Source organism: Aquarana catesbeiana, linkage group LG01 (genome assembly GCF_042186555.1).
Source record: "Aquarana catesbeiana isolate 2022-GZ linkage group LG01, ASM4218655v1, whole genome shotgun sequence".
Taxonomy (NCBI): Eukaryota; Metazoa; Chordata; class Amphibia; order Anura; family Ranidae; genus Aquarana; species Aquarana catesbeiana.
In genome coordinates, this window is record NC_133324.1 from 60,807,803 (window position 1) to 60,831,071 (window position 23,269).

The 23,269-nt window shown below is 44.0% G+C and overlaps 1 protein-coding gene across 3 annotated transcripts in view; it reads left to right on the plus strand.

The window, feature by feature from the left end:
- Nucleotides 1-23,269, plus strand: part of DYM (dymeclin) — a 566,463-nt gene that overhangs the window by 502,706 nt on the left and 40,488 nt on the right. The gene's annotated exons all lie outside the window — the stretch shown is intronic.

Genomic DNA, 23,269 nt, shown 5'->3' on the forward strand with positions numbered 1-23,269 from the left:
CAATAAATTAATATTCATTTAAATTGATATTAATTAAAAAGTCGAATATAATACAATTATATATAAAATTAGAATTAAAAAAATGAAAAACTATCATTTTCGGTTTCGGTTTTCAACCAAGTGCATCCTGCATTTTCAGTTTCGTTATCGGCACCAAAATTTCCATTCGGTGCACCTCTAGAAATAATAATGGCCACTGGTCCTTCATTGTTCATGTTGAAGTTTGTGAGATGGGAAGAAGACCAGAGAAGCGGATTTTGTAGGTCTGGTTGCAACCACCAGAAACAGTGAAGAGGAAGCCCTAGGGAAGGGATATGCAATTAGCTGACCTCCAGCTGTTGCAGAACTACAAGTCCCATGAGGCATAGCAAGACTCTGACAGCCACAAGCATGACACCCAGAGGCAGAGGCATGATGGGACTTGTAGTTTTGCAACAGCTGGAGGTCTGCTAATTGCATATCCCTGCCCTAGGGGATTGTAGAGTAGTGTAAGTAGAGCATGACATTTACATTACAGAAACAATAAGCAAGTGGTCACACCACAATTATGAATGCCAACATCCCTGAATCTTTAAATATACGTACTATGTTTAGATGGGACTTTTTAGCCTTTCTGCTTACACACACATGTAAATCTATAAAATGTTGGCTACAATTCTCTTCACTCCCAACGCGTTTCGAAAAGACTCTACTACTTCCTCAGAGGAACAAGAATAGACCCAAGCGATCATGGTAAACATATGGCCAATATCATTGCTGTGCTGAAAAGCCATCCGACATTTCCCCAAGGTAAACTCCAAGAAGTGCCTCCCCCAGCAGGACCCAGGACGCCACTTCTTCTATATGGGGATTGCTTGGGATAGTACAACATTTCCTTGAAATGATGACCACCCCACTCTTCAAATAATGGCCCAATCCTAAAAGAGCCCAGTGAATGGTAGGGACAATCACCAGGGAAGAAATTACTCAAAGCACCTTCCAGCCTGTAGTCCAAAATATAGAATAAGTTACCCCTAGACTAAATGATCATTGCATACAAAATTTAGAGTGGCCACCCACAAGCCACATTTTTTTTTTCCTTTTAAGTTGTCTGGGAATTGGCTTTAATGCAGGTCTCTCCAAGCAGAGACGGCCATTATGTACTGGGTTCTGGTGACCTGATCAGTAAAAATGACTCGTCATGGTGGTATGGGAATCGGGCTGCTCTCTCAGGGGCCCTCTTACCTTGCTATCAGCAGTTGGAAGTATTCGGAGTGTGAGAGAAACGGAGGCCCCTCTGGAGACCTGCCGTTATCTGGACTCTCCAAAGAGTGGTTAGTACAGAGATAGGGGCCTCATCCTTGGGATGCCATTATCAGGTGCTATCTCATTCTTTTCTTTTTTTTTTTTATAAACATCCTTCTTCAGCTTTGCTGTTTTTTAGTATGAGGGATGTTTTTTTCCCTGAATTTGTTTTAAACACACATTGCTATGCATGGTAACATGCATAGTCTCTATTTTGTGAAAGGTTGCAATAAAGTTAGGATAAAGGTTTTTGTTCATTATTTAGTGTAAGGGCACTAGAACCTGCCATTTCTCCCTTTTGGCCCCCAGAAGGACAAGTTGCTGCAGAAAAGTAGAAGCGACTTCTATGTCTTTTGTATCTATAGCCTTAGTAAAAGGGCCCCTATAGCAGTAATGGCGAACCTATGGCATGCATGCCACAGCTGGTACGCAGAGCCCTCTCTGTGGGCACACGAGGAAAAAGAGCGTACACTGACCGACCATCCTATACAAGGTGTATCTTGTCCTCACTGCGTGGATGGAGACAAAAGACAAAGTGGTGCTGCCTGTTTGGAGGAGGTCACACCGACACTGGACACTAGAGCCGGGTGAGATTCTAATGCACTGGTGCCACCATGGTCTCAGCAGTCGCCCACACACACACATACACACACACTTATCAGATACTCCGCACAGGGGGATCGGTGCAGCTTGCCACTGCCATGCTAGATGCTCCATCAGGTAGAGCATTCAGGTTTCTGTAATACTGGGTTAACTATATGGACTGCAAAGGTGAGCAGAGGGTTGGTGGGCAAAAAACTAGATCAGGGGTAGGCAACCTTTTGAGCACAGTGTGCCGAAAAATGTTTTCAAAGAAATTGAGCGTGCCGATTATATAACAAAAGGATGTCAACTTCACACACTCAATCGCGAAAAGGATTTTTTATAAAGTAAATGCTGTAAACTACTTTAGTGAGAAATTAACATCCTGCACTCTGACGCCTCAGATCAGGCCCAATTCCTGCAACCCGCGATCGTTCCCCACAGAGGCAGAACCGGGATCTGCCTATGTAAACAAAGCAGATCGCCGTTCTGATAGGGAAGGACATAGAGATCTTGTGTTCCTGCTAAGCAGGAACACGGATCCCTGTGTTGTCCCAGTCAGTCCATCCCCCACATAGTTAGAAAACACTCCCAGGGAACACACTTAACCCTTTGATCGCCCCTGGTGTTAACCCCTTCCCTGCCAGTGTCATTTGTACAGTAACCGTGCATATTTTCAGCACTGATCTCTGTGATAATGTCACTGATTCCCAAAAAAGTGTCAGTTAGTGTCCGATTTGTCCGCCGCAATGTCGCAGTCCCGCTAAACATTGCTGATCACCGCCATTACTAGTAAAAAAATAAATAAATACAACATTCCATAAAAATATCCCATAGTTTGTAGACGCTATAACTTTTGCGCAATCAATAGGCTTATTGGGATTTTTTTTAACCAAAAATATGTTACAGAATACATATTAGCCTAAATTGATGAAGAAATTTTAATTTTTTACATGCTGTTATTGAATTTATTTTTTTTTTTTTTAGCAGAAAGTAAAAAATATTGGGGTTTTTTTTTTTTTTCAAAACCGTCGCTCTGTTTTTGTGTTTATAGTGCAAAAAATAAAAACCGCAGAGGTGATCAAATACCACTAAAAGAAAGCTCTATTTGTGGGGAAAAAAGAACGTCAATTTTGTTTGGGTATAACGTCGCACGACCGCGCAATTGTCAGTTAAAGCGGCGCAGTGCCGAATCGCAAAAAGTGCTCTGGTCAGGAAGGGGGTAAATCCTTCTGGGGCTGAAGTGGTTAAAGGGGTTAAAGTACATGTTCATCATCATTTCGATCCTATGATCTGACTTCCTGTTAAAGGGTGGCTACATTAGTTCTTCATGCTCCCACAGTATAAAAGAGTGTAGCCACCCTCTCTTGCTTGCACCCTAGATGGTCTATGGCCTATGTAGGGTGCAAAGAGCAGTGCAATTGACCATAATTAATGCGTAAAGCTTGTTCCAATCAAATGGAAGTGAGGGGATAAAGTAGAGGTTCAGGAGATCACAAAAGACGTTACAGGGAGGCAGAAAAACATTGCAAGAAACAATTCCATTAAAAGATTACAGGACCATTAATTAGTGCGTGTGTATGGATTTATTTTGGAGAATAAGGATATTGTTTAGTGTCACTTTACTAGGAATTTCTCCTTTCAAATTCTTTTTATTGTTCTTAATGTTAAGTCAACCAGATTCCTGGGACTTGTAGTAACCCAATTGCTGTTCATCCACAGCATATCAGAGCCAGCCCTCCAGCTCCGCTGTTCATGATTATTTCAGTTAATTCTTCTGAGAGTTTGACGCCGTATCCAGGAAATGTCTTCTAACAGAGCTGCAATTTCCATTTATTTTCTTAAAACATGGCACAGTTAATTCATCATAAGAAAGACTTGATCCCCCCTCAGTACATCTCTATAGCACGGAGCTGCCAGCTCTCTGTAAACTGGGACACTGGAAAATTTCTGCTTGGCTCATGTGTGAGCTGCAGAATTAGAGACATTAGGCAGAGAGCTTTTGAGTGCAGGGAAGAGTGGACCCTGGCCCCGGCCACCCAGAGGCCCCACGCAGGAGTCTGCCACCTTGATCATTTTAAAGGGACAATTTTAATTTCTATTTCTTAACATGGCTTAAAGTTTCCCACTTTAAAATTTCACCTTCAAAAGAAGAGTTCAGACAGTATTGGAATCATTATTGCAAAAGTTGGTTGCCAATTCTTTTCGTTTGTGAATTGCAGCAATAGCCAACCTGTAGATCCCTAACAGCTGCCTCTTGTTCCTTATTAAAGCAGAACTTCACCCTGAATTTAACCCTTTCATGACTAAGCCTATTTTTGAAATTTGGTGTTTACAAGTTAAAATCCGTATTTTTTGCTAGAAAATTACTTAGAACCCCCAAACATTATATATATTTTTTTAGAAGAGAGTCTAAAGAATAAAATGGCGATTGTTGCAATATTTTTTATCACACGGTATTTGTGCAGCGGTGTTTTAAACGCAAATTTTTGGAAAAGTGACACTTTCATGAATTTTAAAAAATCCAAACAGTAAAGTTACCCCAATTTTTTTGTATAATGTGAAAGATGATGTTACGCCGAGTAAATAGATACCAAACATGTCACCCTTTATAATTGCACGCACTCGTGGAATGGCGACGAACTACGGTACCTATGAATTTCCATAGGTGACGCTTTAAAAATTTTTTACGGTTACCAGGTTTGAGCTACAGAGGAGGTCTAGGGCTAGAATTATTGCTCTCGCTCTGACGATCGCGGCGATACCTCACATGTGTGGTTTGAACACCGTTTACATATGCGAGCGCGACTTCCGTATGCGTTTTCTTCGCTGCGCGAGCTCACGGGGGCGCTTTAAAATTTTTTTTTTTTTTTTTTATTTATTTTATTTATTTTTGTACTTTTATAAATTGTGTTTAAAAATTTTTTTTTTTTTTTTACTTTTATTGCTGTCACAAGCAATGTAAACATCCCTTGTGACAGTAATATGTGGTGACAGGTACTCTTTATGGAGGGATCGGTGGTCTAAAAGACCCCCCATCCCTCCTTTACACTTCAAAGTATTCAGATCGCCGAAAACGGGGATTCTGAATACTGTGTACTTTTTTAAATTCGGCGCCATTGGCAGCCGAGTAAACGGGAAGTGACGTCATGACGTCGCTTCCGCGTTTACAATTAGAAGGCTGGAACGAAGCCGCTCACAGCTTCGTTCCAGCCCGCCCCCAGCCGCCGGAGATTCCCGAACGGACACCGGGCCTCCCGATCGCACGGGAGGCCCGGTAACAGCGGCGGGAGGCGGGGGATGTCCCCTCCCGCTCCTCCGGTATAACAGCCGAGCGGCTTTTAGCCGCATCGGTTGTTATATTCGGGTAGCCGATCGCCCGCTGAAAACAACGGTACCGGGATGATGCCTGCAGCTGCGGGCATCATCCCGGAATAACCCCGGAAAGCCGAGGACGCATATGTACGTTCGGTCGGCGGGAAGGGGTTAAAATCTTGCAAGCAGGAAGGCTTCTTACCCATCACCTCGCAAGCTGCTTTATGTACACTGAGTCGTGCATACGCAGCGCAATGTACATTCTCAGTGTTGGTATGGATAAACTTATTCTCAACCAGGACAAATGGCTGAAGACCACAACCCAGAAGAAGCTGGGGAGATGTCGGTGCCAATGTGCCTGTATGCACGCCCACATGTGTGATGCCAATATCATGTGACCTGGCTATCTCTGAGAACAAGTACATATTCTCTCCAGCATAAAAGACACAACTGAGCATGTGCAGGTTGGCTACCCTGCCTGTGTTAGCTGGCCTTCCCCAGATAGACAGTGCAGGAGGGGAGGATCTGTGCATACAGGATAAAACAGACTTTTTACACAATGCAGAGGATTAACCCCTTAAGATCCACAGTGAGTATAACAAGCATGCTATGCTGCATATACAGACCGATTTTACTTGTAAAGGCTAAAGCCCCTTTCACACTGAGGCGCTTCCAAACTGCCAGTAAACACTGAGCGCTTTCAACCACTTCAATACCAGGCACTTAGACACCTTCCCCCCCGGGACAATTTTCAGCTTTTAGCGCTGTCACACTTTGAATGACAATTGCGCGGTCATGCTACACTGTACTCAAACAATTTTTTTATCATTTTGTTCCCACAAATAGAGCTTTCTTTTGGTGGTATTTGATCACCTCTGCGGTTTTTATTTTTTGCGCAACAAATAAAAAAAGACCGAAAATTTTGAAAAAAAAACAAGTTTTTCTTTGTTTCTGTTAAAATTTTTTGTAAATAACTAAGTTTTCTTCATCAATGATGGGCACTGATATGGCTGCACTGACGGGCACTGATACAGCGGCACTGATGGGCACCGATGAGGTGGCACCAATGAGGTGGCACTGACGGGCACTGATGATGGGCACTGATAGGCGGCACTGATGGGCACTGATAGGCACTGATAGGTGGCACAGATGGGCGTCACCGATGGGCACTCATAGGCGTCACCGATGGGCACTCATAGGCGTCACCGATGGGCACTCATAGGCGTCACCGATGGGCACTCATAGGCGTCACCGATGGGCACTCATAGGTGGCACTGATGGGCACTTGCAGGTGGCATTGATGGGTACTTATGGGTGGCACTGATGGGTACTTATGGGTGGCAATGATAGGTGGCACGGATGGACACTAATGGGCACTGATAGGTGGGCACTGATGGACACGGATGGGCACTGATGAGTGGCACTGATGGCAGTGATGCCCCTAAGGGTGGCATTGCTGGGCATCACTGCTATATAATGGTGCCAATCAGTGCCCATTTGTGGGCACTGATTGGCACAGATTGGGCACATGTGGATGGCCATGGGGTACATACCTGGCCATCCACAGTTGTTTGAGTGAGTAAAAGCCGATCAACGGCTCTTCCTATTGACATCGTGATCAGCCGTGATTGGATATGGCTGATCACATGGTAAAGAGCCTCCGCCGGAGGCTCTTTACCAAGATCGGTGAAGCGGTGTCAGACTGACACACCGCTCCACTGATCGCCGCGATGCGCGCCCCCATGTTATCCTTCTGGACGTCATATGACGCCCAGTCAGGATAACGGAACCACTTCCTGGACATCAATCCGCTATAGACCAGGCAGGAAGTGGTTAAAGAGCTTTTCAGATGCTTTTGAAGAGCTTTCCATTAATTTCAACGGAGAGGGGCGTTTTTTCACCTCCCTGCCAGTGCACTGCCCCAGTGTGAAAGCATTCATTGATTTTAATTGAAATAGTTTTTCGTAAGCTTTTCAGGTGCTTTTTTTAGCGTCAAAGCGCCTGAAAAGCACCTCAGTGTGAAAGGGGTCTAAAGGTTTTTTACCTTAATGCATTCTCTGCATTAAGGTAAAAAACCTTTAATGTGCAGATCCTCCCAATAAATACTCACCTGTTTACCCTTGATCCAGCTCTGTACCCAAGATCAGCAGTGCTACTCTCTCTCTCCCTCCTCACAGGACCCCGTGAGAGCAGGAGGAGCCAATGTCAATTAAAACTAGCAACAAGAGAACGGGGTGGGTCCGAGCCTTACTGTGTGTGTCATTAGACAAACACAGCCTGGCTTGGAATCGAGCCCACATGTGTGCCACCATAGTAAGTGGCTTCCTTTGGTGGTACACAGATAAGAGGAGAGCACTAATGGTTGACCTCAACGGAGGATTGGGGTTGCTCTGTACAAAACTATTGCATAGAGCGGGTAAGTATAACATGTTGTTTAAAAAATGTAGCTTTACAATCACTTTGAGGTGTAACTATGGGCAAAATAAAAAATGACATACTGTATATGTTCTGCTCCGTCGATAGGTTGCTGTCTATAGGCTGATTATGAGTCAGGTCTTCTTGACCAGCATCAGTACCTGACCTCATAGATGTTCTTTTTGGATGAATGGCCACAAATTCCCACAGACACACTCCAAAATCTTGTGGAAAGCATTCCCAAAAGAGTGGAGGCTGTCATAAAGGGGAGCCAACTCCTTATTAATGGCCATGGTTTTAAAATGGTATGTACAACAAGCTCTTAAAGGTATGATGGTCAGGTATCCATGTTTGGCCATGTAGCATACAAACTAATGCCACATTCAGTGGGTACATATTTTGAAAGGAAGCCATCGAAGCTACTGATATTTACAGGAAATACAAGAAGAGATCACCAATCACTTGGCCCCCTATTGTATTGTACTTTTGTGCGTCACCTGTAAGCTGCTGTCACTTTACATGACTGTTTTCTGTTTATCTTATTTTCTGAATCACATTAGATCTTTGCTCACAAAAAAGGTCTGGTGTTCCCAAGCACGTCGTCATCTGTAATTCACAGAGAGAATTTGCACTGTAATAGGTGACACAAACTGAAGCCTGATGAATGAATTATATAAAGCCTGAATTGAGGATCCGTTGATAGAACATTCTGACTATAGCACGATTACAGAGTATTCTGGATTGCATTAGCCAATCAATATACTTTCTGCCAGGAGTTGTCCTTTCATTGTTTTCAGGGACGGTCATGGCTCTCTTTCCTGGGAAAAGGTTGAATTTATTGACAAGGATGTGTCTTTCTTGTATAGTACATAGACCATTATGTGGATTGGGGACAGGCTGGTAATTGTACAGTATATGTGATATAATATTCCTCGAAGCTCCAGTTTCTGTTAAGGTATAGTGGTGCCACTGGCATCCTTTTTAGCTTATATCAACCATCCATAAATTAACTATAGACCTCTGTAGATGGCAGGTGCAATCCAACCTCTGTTATAGAGGACGTGCACTGAGGAGTCTGTGTCAAAAAAAAGGCAAAGTACTGGTCACCAGTATTGCCTTACCCATTACTAATTTCCCCTGCCTTGTTCTGTATTGTGTTTCTGTGTGAAGGCATACTGCTCCGTAGAAGTAGGGCTTTGCTTCTTCATGTCAGAGCTGTCATCTACCCAGCCAGAGGTGCAGAAGGCACAGATCCTCTGAATGAATGAAGCAGGGAGATCCTTGCACTGCAGATCCTCAGGTACAGCTTCCTCCCCAGAAAAACTTCAGGTACAGCTTCCTTTCCAACAAAAATCGTGAGCAGCACAGTAGTGACATCACCAAATTTCACTCTAGATCTCGCAAATCCAGCAGTCAAGGGCGGCAGTGATTTAGATGGTCTCACAATGCAGATATACAGCTATGATGCTCAAGGCACAAGAAGTGCACTCTTATTTTTCAGGAGGAGATAAGGACCAAAGGTTACTTTTTAGAATACTGCTTAGGCTCATTTAACCTTTTTAGATGTTCATATAGCAAATCTTCATTTTTTTTTTGTGTGTTCACGTCCACTTCAAGATTTGGAAGATTGTTCACTCAAGGGTTAAAGTGAATGTAACTTTGCTCATTTTTTCTCCTAAAGCTGAACTTTTAGGTATGGCTTTTTTGTATTGTTACATTGTTCCAGCTTGGACCAATGCAAAAATGCATTTGCTATTCCTGGCCAATCCCTTTGAAAGATGGAAATCGCTGTAGTAGATTCTGCTACTACAGTGATCGCCATTAACTTCTGAGTCTCCTGCCCAAAAGGATGCTCTGTTGCATAGTGAACACAGGGGTCACTTCTTAATAAATGCAAAGCTTTTTCTAACGAGGTGGAGATTATCAATCAGAGTTTCCCAATCAGAGAACACTTTGCATTCATTAAGAAAATGCAGAATGGTGCCCTTCAAGAGTATTGAAGTGTTAATTCAGCCATAGATGGTTGAAATTAGGGCCGGTTCAGCAGGGACCGGGTGAGATTTGAACCGTCTATGGCCAGGCTGATTGTACCCAAGTCGATCCATCGATTGACTAGGGTACAACCAGCATGTTGGATTTTTGGCCTATATATATTTCGGCTATAGCCACTAGCAATAATCACTGTGTTCTCCCGGCAGTGATGGCCCTGTGCAGGGAGAGCACAATAGCTCCACGGGAGGGATTCCCCCATCAACACAGACTATATTGATGGGGGAATCAAGCAATTTTCTTTCCTGCAGCCCATGGTTTATCATCTATGGCCGGCTTTAACAATTAATGTAGTAGGTTGTTAGGGTTCAGGTAAAGGGGTGAGGTTAGACTTAGGGTCAGGTAAGCATAAGGAATAGATCAAAGGTCCGGGATGCTTTAAAGTGAAAGAAAAGCTTTAAAGTGGTTCTAAAGGCAGAAGGTTTTTTATCTGAATGTATTATATGCATTAAGATAACAAAAACCTTCTGTGTGCAGCAGTCCCCCTAATACCTACCTGTGCCCCATCTCAATCCAGTGATGTTACACTAGAGACTCGGCTGTCCGGGACTCTCCCTCCTGATTGGGTGAGATGCAACAACAGGCATCATTGGCTCCCACTGCTGTCAATGAAAGTCAGTGAGCCAATGAGGTGAGAGAGGGGTTGGGGCCGAGCCGCGGCTCCGTGTCTGAATGGACACACAGAGCAGTGGCTCGGCTTGGGTTCCCCCATTTCAAGCTGCTTGCTGTGAGGGCACTCGGCAGGAGGGAGAGGTCAGGACCGCCGGCGAGGGACCCGAGAGGAGAATGATCGGGTCTGCTCTGTTCAAAACCATTACCAAGAGCAGGAAAGTATAATAGGTTTGTTACAAAAAAAAAAACGAGACTTTAGTATCACTTTGAGGCTCCATACACACTAGTGTTTTTTTAAGCTCCTAGAAGCATTTTTTTTCCTGCTCCTAGAAGCTAAAAAGTGTTATTCTAGCGTGTTTCCCCGAAAATAAGACCGGGTCTTATTTTAATTTTGGTAACAATAGACACAGTGGGGCTTATTTTTGGGGTAGGTCTTATCATGTAACATGCTGTCTCCCCCTCTCCCTCCCTGCCTGTCAGGAGTGCCCAGTGTGAACCGAGTAAAAGTGATTGTAAAATCCTAGAATCCACATTATATAATGTAAAATGTGTGTGTTTCTGTAATATAATTGTGCCGAATACCTTCATTATAGCGCCGCTCTGCACTTCCGTGACCCGCCAGAGCTCTCTTCCAGCTCCGAGCACTGCAGAGGGGGACTGAGGTCCTCTGCTGACAGCTGGGAGAAGCGGAGGAGAGCAGCGGGAGATCAGCTGAGCGCCGAGCGGTGCTATATCGAAGGTGTTTGGCCAATTATATTACAGAAACACACACATTTTTACATTATATAATACTGTAATAGAGTGGATTCTAGGATTTTACAACCACTTTAAACTAGGGCTTATTTTCGGGGTAGGGCTTATATTGCAGCCATCCCCAAAAAATCACAGTAGGTATTATTTTTTCAGGGTAGGTCTTATTTTTGGGGAAACCCAGTATGTGACCATGAACACTACTTTAGGCTATTGACATTTTTTAAGCTTCAGCGTCTCGGAGCAGAAATTTTTTTTTTTTTTTATTGTAGTTTCCTGTAGTGCTTTTCCAGCAGAAAAAAACTGCTAAATGCGCCTAACTGCTTCTAAACGCTACTAAAATGCTACAGCTTTTTTTTTTTTAGCTTTTTTTTTTCTTTCATATACTGCAAAAACGCTAATAAAATGCTAAAGCTTTTAAATGCTACTAGAAGCTGACACAAAAATTTTATCATCAGCATTTTTCATCCAGCTTTTTTTTTTTTCTAGCTTATGAAAAACGGTAGTGTGCATGGAGCCTAACTATAACTATTCTTAAAAAATGTTTTAAAAAAGATCTGTGTACTTACCTATTCTTAGTCCGGTCACGTGACCCTGCAGCTCCGGCTCCCCTGTATAAGGAAGCACTTGATGGCTGTGAGTTCCAGGAGCGATGACCTCACCCACAGACTCTCATGGCCCAGTCGTTGTCAGTGCTCCCTCCTCTCCCCTGCAGCTGCCGCTCACTGTAAAAGGGAAGTCGAAGCTGCAGGATCATGTGACCAGACCAAAAAATAATAGGTACACAGATCTTTTTTTTTATACAAATTAGTCAGGGTAGATGGGAAGAGGGGTAGGGAATATTTTTCAGAAAAGTTAGTTTTTCTCCCACTTAAAGGCAGCGTTTTTATTTAACTTCTCATTGGTGCTGAAAGCCCTGCGGAGTATGTAGTCATGCTCACTGCTGAATTCCAGGGGTGCTTTAATTGTGCCATAGTAAAGCTTTTTTGCCGCAGAATGATTTGTTAGCAGCGCCAGTCACAAATAAACCTCTCCTTTCATTTTAACACGTATTCTTGGCTCGAGGTGAAAGAAAATTGGAATGCCTTCCTGACACCTCTGTAAGAATATAAGATGATGTACAAACACAGCTACAGTGTCAACAGTGGGAAGTATACAGAAGCAGCGTCTTGGATTTCTGCTTTTCAAAACTGCTTTCCCATGTAATATCAAGTTCTATCTGTACCACCGCCAGCAAAAAGCAATAATCGGGCCTCCGCAAACAGTAAGTCGTTAAAAAAAAAAAAAAAAAAAAAATTGTTCCAAATGGCGGAGAAAAAAATGTGTCAGCATTATCTCTCTGCAAATCATTTCCGGATTTGGGACATGTTCTCACGTTCCCAACCACTGCGACTTTGTGTGTATGTACATAGATACCACCCGCCGCCGCCAAGATGTGATGACGTGCTGCAGGCATTTGCCTGGGGGTGTTACTATTATATAACACCTTTACATCTGTTAGGTGCCATTCAAAGTTTTCATTTTCAGTAGTATTTTGATGTGTTTTCAAAGCATTACTGCAAATACAGACTTAAAGTGTTACTAAACCCACAACAGTAAAATCAGTCTGTATATGCAGTAAAGCATGCTTGTTATACTTACTGTGGAACCTAAGGGGTTAATCCTCTGCATTGTGTAAAAAGGCTGTTTGATTCTGTCTTCTCTTATTTTCCCCTTTTTCTACTGTCTCCAATACGTCTCATTATAGTACAGAGCCTTGTGGGCACTCTGCACATGCTCAGTCTGGGGTGATTTATTTATTTTTTTTGTTTTGGAGGGGGCATGTGATCAGCACAGGGCCAGGGGTTCTGCAGGCTGGGTTCACGCTATCTTTGCAAGCGGCTCACAGCAGGGGTCTGGTGTGTCCTTGTTCATGGCTTCAGGCAGTGGCATTGGCAGGGGGGAGCTGACAGTGGCTGAAGCCCCGAGTGGGTCCCCAAAAAGTCCCCGGTCTCGGGTGGGCACAGTTCTATTAGCCCCAAGCGTCGGCGCCGACCTATCCTATCCCGAGCGCTGCCGAGTGTAATATCGGGTCCCACCTTCTGGAGCCTGCAGCACTGATGGACGTCCCACTGGTTCCATGCCGGGACCACAGGACGTGACGTCCATCATAGGCGCTGCAGGCTCCAGAAGGCGGGAATTACAGTGTGGCTGCCACGCCACTGTCAGAAGATCCCGACCCCACTCGGCGCTCGGGCGGCCCGGCTCTCCTCTCCTCATCATAGCTCCGGCTGCCTGGAGTCTACTCTACTGTGTGATGAGCGTGCCGCTGAGCTGCAGGAGGACACCTGAAGTCTGGTCAGGTTGGTCAGTGTGTGTAGGTCAGTATGTGTCAGGTAGGTGAGTGTATGTCAAGTAGGTCGGTGTCAAGTCAGCGCGGGGTCAGGTAGGTACTACCCGCCCCCACCCCTAATTATGGGCTGCATTCAAACCAAAAGACGCACCCCAGCGGGGGTTCCCATGATTAGCTGCAGGAGGCAGTTGTGCCAGGACAAGGTCATCCCAAGGCAAAGAAGTCAAACTGCCCCCCCCCCATGCCCCTTCATTATGTGTGATCTTAGGCGATGCTACTCCAGCAGTCTGCTTGTCAAAATGCCTTGTATCAGAATGAGCTCCCTGGCGCCCCCCATACATACAGTAAACCGCTTCACCCAGGGCAGCTACCCCTCCTGCCCACCCCTTGTCCCAGCTCTGGGAGGCAGCCCCATTGAAAGCAATGCCAGCTCCCACAGATATTTGCAGCCACTCGCATGTAATCTCTAATGCACTGATTAAATATGAGGGATCGGCCCTTGACGCAGGCAGTCTGCATTTTAATAGCTGGTGAGTTGATAAATCTTGTGAATAGGGTCACTTTAAATTTCAGGTAGATATAATGGAAGAATAGAGTAAGAATGTCTCTGTGTGCCTCAGGTAATCCTCCTGGAAAGACTTTGTGTCAATCTCACTTAGAATGGTTTCCTTTTAAAGTTATCCTGTCAGTTTTGTAGATACACTTGGACAGGTTTGAGTGGCATTAAAGGAACAATATACACATTGTGTTGGTGTGAATCCATGTCACTTGTACAGTGATTTGGGTTAAGGCCCGCCTCCCATTGATTGACAACTTTAGATTTAATTCTTACACAATTATTTACTGCAAACTGCCAACTGATTCACTAAGGTAACTACATAATGTGCCATTTTGGCTGGCTATAATGGGGTGAATCTATTTTCCATTTATTTTTATTTCATCTAGGTCTGTTATATAATTTTTACTAAGTTTGCCGAATATAAACTTTAAAGTAGTTGTAATCCCAATCGCTAAAATCTCATATAAGCTTTAATATGTTAATTTAATTTCAATAGTAATTTTCAGTCTGCCACTTTCATTAAAGTAATACCTGGTGGTCCCGCCATGATGGGCGACAACCTCTGTCCCTGGCTCACAGCTGTGCTTTTGTGTTGTCACCTTGTCACGTGTATTCCTGAATGAGATTCCAGATGGTCGTGCATGGTCCACCGCTGTCCCTAACAAGAAAACCGGTCCAGGGCACTGATGTGCAGCCGACTCTAAAGAAGACAGGAAGTGGCTAAAAAGAGGCTGGCATAGGGTCAGCAGAAGTAAGATAGAAAAACATTGGGGAAAAAAAGAGAAAACATTATTTAATGTAATGGCAAATGTTAAGAGAAACTGCACTTTAGCAAACGAAATGTCTTCCAGTTTTGGTTTACATCTATTTATTTTAACCGCTTCCCACCGACCTGTTGCATACTTGTGATCCGGGAGCTTTCCAATCATGTGACCACTGTGACTGCCCAATCACAACGGTCACGTGCTCAGAAATCCCGCCTCCGCTTCCTAGCATTCAGAACCTCTTAAAGAGCCAGGAGGTGGCGACGGGAAGGGGTTAATCTAATTTTAAAGATCTGTCCACAATCAATAAATTGGCAAATATATTGGAATTCATTCTTGCTAGTTTTTTGTATCTTTTTTTTTTCACTACAGCACTTTCGTGGTCTGTGGCAGAATGCCTATATTCAAAATACTCAAGCTATAGGAATATAGAATGGAACTCCAGAGTCCAAGATACTTTGTTTACAAATTGGTCATATAAAAAAAAATTCAATGCGTTTCATGTGCCAAAAAACTCCCCCTTCATGTGGGAAAAATTCAAAACATAATCATAAAAAGTTGAATTTTGTAATAAACCACATTATTACAAGTGACTCATTTGAAAACTAGAGTCAAATATCAGAATACTGTAGCAGAAAAACACACTGGGATTCTACTTTTATGATTGTTTTGTATTTGACTTGTAGCCCTCATTAAAGGAGAGTGCAGGGGCGTTGCTAGGTGGCAAAAAGACAAGGGGTCCAAGGCCGGTGGGGGTGGGGGGGTGATGGTAGTGGTAGTAGCGCAGGGTTTTTTGGCTGGGCGGTGTGGTTGTGTGGCAGGGGGTAAGCTCACTTGCTGGTTGCTGCCTTGCTTACCAGTGCCCATCAATGCTGACCGCTAAACTCACCTGCCTGACACACTGACAGACAATGACCTACCTACCTGACATACATACACTGACCTACTTGACATACATACACTGATCTACCTGACCAGGAGACAGACTTCATGTGTCCTGCAGCAGCTCAGCTCAGCCATGGTGTGCAGTGTGCCCATCATCACAGCAGTCAGCCAGAGGAGGAGAGCCGCCCGCCTGAGCGGGGATCTCACAGTGACATGGCGCGGCGGCCGCATTGTAAGTGCCACCTTCTGGAGCCTGCAGTGCCTATGATGGACGTCGCACATCCTGCGGTCCTGGCATTGGACCAGTGGGATGTCCATCATAGGCGCTGCAGGCTCCAGAAGGCGGGACCTGCTAGGTCACTCGGCGGCGTTCGGGATCAGATCGGTCCCCGCTCAGCGGCGGTGCTCGGGGCTGACAAAAAAAATGGTGCATGCCTGAGACCCGGGGCTTTTCAGGGACCCATTCAGGGCTCCAGCCCCCCCCACCCACCCCCCTCCCAATGCCACTGGGAGAGTGTTTTGGTCCCTGAAACATGTTGGCTGTTTTATAAGACCAGTTTATGAACATTTAAAGAAGAATCTCAGGTATAACTTTTTTCATAGTTACATTGGTCCATCTTCTTCATTCTGGGGTAGTTAATCAAAACCCCATTCCTGCCTATTCTGTTTGGTTTGTTGTATATTCTATATGGGAGGATTGCCCCAGAAATTGAGTATTTCTATATAGTTGTGAACATACCCCTATTACATAGTATGGGCATATTCAAATCACTGAAGCAGACACCACTAGAACAGTGATCTCCACTATCTTCTGGGTCCCGTATCAAATGGCTGCTCTGCTGCTTTCTGAACATAGGAGGTCTGCTGCTCGGCATGGCGCCATTCAGAAATCTCTTCACATATTCTAAGTGAATGCAGAGCGTTTCCTGATTGGGCGAGGTGGAGAGGCGGGGTAGATGTGTCACTCTCTCCACCTCGTCCAGTCAAAGAATGCTTTGCAAAGATTGCTCTGGCACCCATGACCAGCAGCTGACCTTCTACCAAATGCAGCAAGGCGCCACTCGGCATGGGATCTGGAAGCTAGTTGAGATCACTGTAGTAGCAATGTCTACCTACTTCAGTGATTTCCAGCTTCTCTAGAGGGATCCTACAGGTATGGTATATGCATAGTTACATTGGTGCAGAAACTATGTAAAAAAAAAAAAAAAAAAAGTGGCATACCTGGAGTTCTTCCTAAAAGTATCTTAGACTCTTTTATCCTTATCGGTCCAGCAAGCCTTTCTATATTTTTACAGTTTGTTACTTTTGGATAAGCATTGATGGAAGCCTTGCTGCATGTTAGCCGCCTCATCAGAGCAAGTGAGCTTGTTGGAGTTTCTCTTTGCTTGACTGCACAATGCTGGTCTTTTGATTCAATATACAGTGTCTCACAAAAGTGAGTACACCCCTCACGTTTTTGTAAATATTTTATTATCTCTTTTTATGTGACAACTCTGAAGAAACGACACTTTGCTACAATGTAAATTAGTGAGTGTACAGCTTGTATAACGGTGTAAATTTGCTGTCCCCTCAAAATAACTCAAAACACAGCCATTAATGAGTAAACCGCTGACAACAAAAGTGAGTACACCCCTAATGCCCTGTACACACGGTCGGACTTTCCGATGGAATATGTGCGATCGGAGCTTGTTGTCGGAAATTCTGACCGTGTGTGGGATCCATCGGACTTTTTCCATCGGAATTTCCAACACACAAAGTTTGAGAGCAAGCTATAAAATTTTCCAACAATGAAATCTGTTTGCGTAAATTCCGACCGTGTGTGGACAATTCCAACGCACAAAGTGCCACGTATGCTCAGAATAAATTAAGAGACGAAAGCTATTGGCTACTGCCCCGTTTATAGTCCCAATGTACGTGTTTTACGTCACCGCGTTCAGAACGATCTGATTTTCCGACAACTTTGTGCGACCGTGTGTATGCAAGACAAGTTTGAGCCAACATCCGACGGAAAAGATCCATGGATTTTGTTGTCGGAATGTCCGATCGTGTGCACAGGGCATAAGTAAAAATGTCCAAATTGGGCCCAATTAGCCATTTTCCCTCCCCGGTGTCATGTGACTTGTTAGTGTTACAAGGTCTCAGGTGTGAATGGGGAGCAGGTGTGTTAAATTTGGTTTTATCGCTCTCACTCTCTCATACTGGTCACTGGAAGTTCAACATGCCACCTCATGGCAAAGAACTCTCTGAGGATCTGAAAAAAAAAATTGTTGCTCCACATAAAGATGGCCTAGGCTATAAGAAGATTGCCAAGATCCTGAAACTGAGCTGCAGCACGGTGGCCAAGACCATACAGCGGTTTAACAGGACAGGTTCCACTCAGAACAGGCCTCGCCATGGTCCACCAAAGTTTGCGCGCACATGCTCAGCGTCATATCCAGAGGTTATCTTTGGGAAATAGACGTATGAGTGCTGCCAGCATTGCTGCAGAGGTTGAAGGGGTGGGGGGTCAGCCTGTCAGACCATATGCCGTACACTGCATCAAATTAGTCTGCATGGCTGTCTTCCCAGAAGGAAGCCTCTTCTAAAGATGATGCACAAGGAAGGCCACAAACAGTCTGCTGAAGACAAGCAGATTAAGGACATGGATTACTGGAAACATGTCCTGTGGTCTGGGGAGACCAAGATAAACTTATTTGGTTCAGATGATGTCAAGTGTGTGTAGCAGAAAATCATGTGATAAGTACAAAGACAAGTTTGTCTTGCCTACAGTCAAGCATGGTGGTGGGAGTGTCATGGTTGGGCTGCATGAGTGCTGCCAGCACTGCGGAGCTACAGTTCATTGAGGGAACCATGAATGCCAACATGTACTGTGACATACTGAAGCAGAGCATGATCCCCTCCCTTCAGAGACTGGGCTGCAGGGCAGTATTCCAACATAACGGCCCCAAACACACCTCCAAGACACTGCCTTGCTAAAGAAGCTGAGGGTAAAGGTGATTGACTGGCTAAGCATGTCTCCAGACCTGAAGTCTATTGAGGATCTGTGGGGCATCCTCAAACGGAAGGTGGAGGAGTGCAAGGTCTCTAACATCCACCAGCTCTGTGATGTCGTCATGGAGGAGTGGAAGAGGACTCCAGTGGCAACCTGTGAAGCTCTGGTGAACTCCATGCCCAAGAGGGTTAAGGCAGTGCTGGAAAATAATGGTGGCCACACAAAATATTGGCACTTTGGGCCCAATTTGGACATTTTTTGGACAGCAAATTTACATTGTTATACAAGCTGTACACTCACCACTTTACATTGTAGCAAAGTGTCATTTTTTCAGTGTTGTCACATGAAAAGATAGAATAAAATATTTACAAAAAATGTGAGGGGTGTACTCACTTCTGTGAGATACTGTACACTGACTAGTGTAAGTAAAAAACATGACGATGGCAAATGATTTTGCCTGATATTGTCTGAGTCATACTGTATAAAAACAAGCACAAGGTAAATCGCTTTCTACATAGCTCAATTTAGATCATATCAACACAGGAAATGCCATTTAACTTATAAATTTAGAACTGCAACAAAGGTGAAAGTGAGGAGGGGTCATTCTCAGCAGTAGGGCACACTTTCCTTCTTGCCAGTAAAAGAGTAATTAAAATTAAAATCTGCTTCTAAGATTATGATAATGTTCATTGTTAGTTCGGATTCTGCTTTTAAGTAAACCTGTAAGCTCACCTTTCCTTGAAAAGGTGGCCTGAGATCCATGAAATAGGAGTCCCCCAGGTGCCTGCTCACCAGCTCAGAGTAGCCTCTGATCACCAAAACCCTGGCAATATATTAAGCACATACAGTAGGTATAGAAAAGGCTCACCCCCTTTAAAATAATCACATTTTGTTGCTTTGCAGCTTGTAATGAAGACAAACAGTTTTTGTCTTACCCTGCAGTATTTACTCAGTGCAACCTATAACATCCAAGTGAAAGATATAATTCCAACATGTAAGAAAACAGTTCAAAAACAGAGTCACTGAGTTGGAAAAAGGATCACCCCCTTTTGTCAGTATTTTGTTGAACCATCTTTTGCTTTAATTCCAGCCTTTAGTCTGTTGGGATATGTCTCTACTAACTTTGCAATATCTGCCCACTCTTCTTTGCAAAACTGCTCAAGTTCAGTTAAATTTGATGGTGACCGTTTGTGGACTGAAGTCTTCAAGTCATTCCACAGATTTTCAATGGGGTTTATGTCTGACTAGGCCATGCAAGGACATTCACCTTTTTGTCCTTTAACCACTGTGTGGTCATTTTTGCTGTGTGCTTTGGGTCAGTGTCGTGTTGTAAGGTAAACCACCTTCTCATTGAATTTGAATGTTATTTTGCCCCATCCATATTTCCTTCTATCTTGACAAGTGCTCCAGTCCCTGCTGCAGAGAAACGCCCCCATAACAGGATATTACCACCTCCATGCTTTACTGTAGGAATGGTGTTATTTGGATGGTGAGCTGTATTGGATTTCCGCCAGACATATTGTTTGGTGTTGAGGCCAAATAATTATTTTTTTTTTAATTCACTAAATTTTTAATGGGATTTTTTCCTTTATAATACAATACACAGAAGAATTCAAAACACAAAACCTAAATACACTACATAATTAAATTTTAGTCTCATCTGACTTAACACCATTTTCCATGTGGCCTCAGAATCTTTAAGGTGCATTTTGGCAAAGCTCAGTCATGACTGCATGTGGCCTTTCTTGAGGAGTGACTTTTTCTCACAACCCTCTCATACAATCCACATTTGTGGAGAATTTGTGATATTGTTCTCACACAATGACCACTCTTTGTCATAAGTTCCTGCAACTGCTTCAGAGTTGCTGTAGGTTTCTTGGTAGGCTCTCTGACCAGTTTCCTTCTGGCTCTTTTATCCAGTTTGGAGCAACGTCCCAATCCATACCTTCCTCTTCTTAATAATAGACTTCACTTTGCTTCTAGGCGTTGATAAAGCCTAGAAGCAAAATGTGTAAATTCTGCACTGTGAATGGATGTATAGGAAATATTGCTGCAGATAAACAGGTACAACTTATGTAGGAGGATTTGTTTAATCTCTGTGTATCATCTAAGTCACTTCACTGAGTATATGTGAGGGTTTACAACCACTTTAAGCTACTGGAGTGACATCAAACACCTCTTTTTACTTTAGCAAGCAACAATCAAGGATATAGGAGTCCTACATAGCACTTCTCTTACACTTTATGCTGCCCATGAGTGAAGAAAATACCAGAACTTCCAAATGTGAAGGAGCATTTGACTTTCTATGACCGTGCTGGTGCTTAGTGACCGATCCGGCATCCATATGGGGGGCAGGGGTAGACCTGAACCCTCCTCAACAGCCAATCTTAACTAGGCATCCTCCAGAGGTTGCTAGGGGTTCCTTGAGCTGTACCTGGTTGACCTTCCATCTGATGGTGTCTGCATACTTCCATGTCCAGAGCCACTGGACAGAGCCAGTGGCATGGCACCAATGATCTTTTTATAGCTGTGTGTAAGGGTGACAATCTGACCACCATTGTAAGATGGGGATTCTTTTCACTGACCCCAATGAATACATTGTAGGAGGGGGTTCCCTGAGGCCTGAAAAATATTTTAATGGTTCCTCTGGGCTAAAACGGTTGAGAAAGGATGTTCTAGAAGTTCTGAACTGCTTCACCATTTTTTCTTTGTTCCTGATGAATAGAAGGGTGGAAATAAATCTTCTTTCAAAATGTAATAAATTAAAAGCCTAAGTACATTGCTTACTGTTGCCAACCTTCTTCATGATCATATTTGAAAAACAGGTACACTTTAAGGGAGATGCTTCCCCTTTAAGGTTAAGTGTTTTTCTAGGCTCGAGTGCCCTCTCCCATCAGCTTGGGCAAGACATATCTGCCTGTCCTCGCTTTGCACCCATGCAGCCTCCTCTTCCCAATCTTCCCACCCAGTACTCCAGCGCTTGTGAACCGTGGTCTTCATTTATTACAGCAGAAGGTCCATACACAACCAAGCACGGGTATGTATATGCCTTCTCTGAGCTTCTGGGGAAGAACATTGGGGCTCACTAAGGGAGGATTGCCCTTAGAGGTCAAGTCACTTGGTACACAATTATGGAAGCCCTCCGCTATTAAAGTTTGTGTTTTCCTGTTTCACAGTTAGGAGAATTAGCGGGATTTGCCCATCTCGCTTTCCTCAGGAATGGACCGGAACTCGATCATCGGAAGAGAATACTCGGCATTTCCGAGCCATTTTGTATCTCCCGTGGTACTGTTTGTTGCATGTCACGATTATGAACTTTATTTTCTTCCTCTTCAAATTCCCCTGTTGTAATTATTATTAGTGCTGCTGATATTAATGTTAGAACGCCTTCCTGTGCTAAGAAACCCTTTAGAAAACAATGTAGAGTTTTTTCCTGTGGAGTCGCGGCCAGGGAGATGTCACATGTTTATGAAGTGCGATCACACTGGGGCTGCGAATGGGATCTGGCAGTTGCACTGTTTGCACGGTGCTATTTGGCTCAACGCTGATAAGCAATAGACAGTCTGGCTCCTTCAAGGAGTCTCTCAGCAGCGTCTGAGCACTCGGCAGTTCCGAAACCCTCTGGCTGACTTTCCCCCTGTGGACTGTTCATTTATCAGGAAATGAAATTGGTTACAGGGTTACTGACATTGCCAAACCTCACTGACGAAATCAGGATTCTTCCTGCTTCCAGAGGCAGCCAGAGCTCTCTTCAACTCCACAAGCATCATTTGGACATGGGAAGGACTCGCTGCTTTTTAAAAGGGGTCTCTCCCCCCCCCCCCCCCAGAACCCACAGCTGGCCTGTGTTCTATCTGGGGCCTGTGTAGTCTTGGGTCACCATAATGACGGTTTGCTTTCAGCTTCCCCAAGGCCCAGGCTGGGTGTCTGGCAATTTTTAGCTTTTGCTAGAAGAGCTGGTGTGTTTAAAGTGGCTCTCCAGTTATAGGTTTATGTTAAAGTAATACTCCACTAAAACCTTTATTTTTAGCTTCGGACAGAGTAGGGATGAAGCTATCTCCAGGTTTTTACCGTGTCCCTATTTAGGTGATTATTATTTACTGCTTATGTTACAATGACAGAAAATGAGAGGAAGCATCTCCAACACGGGCCAGTTGGCCAGCTTGAACATGTATTGTAATATATATGTGAGCCAAGTTTTCATGAAAAAGTTTGTTGGAAACATGTAGGGGTATATATTAGTGAGCAGAGGGGTCATTTAGAATTTTTCAGTATCCCCCAACACAGACATACACCGATCAACCATAAGTTTATGACCACTGACAGGTAAGGTGAATGATAATGATTCTCTCTTTACAAAGGAACGTGAAATTGTCTGGGATATATAAGGCAGCAAGTGACTATGTTGTCCCTGAAGTTGATGTGTTGAAAGCCGCAAAAATGGGCAGGTGTAGGGATTTGAGCGATTTTGATCAGGGACAAATTGTAATGGCTAGCCGACTGGGTCAGAGCAACTCCAAAACTGCAGCTCTTGCTGGGCAATCCGGGTCTGCAGTGGTCAGGACCGACCAAAAGTGGTCCAAAGAAGGAAAAAATGACAACAGGGTCATGGGCTGCCAAGGCTCTTTGATGCGCAGGAGGAGAAGGCTGGGAAATTTAGTCTAATCTAATAGAAGAGCTACTGTAGCACAAATTGCTAAAAAAGTTAATCCTGGTTTCTGACAGATAGG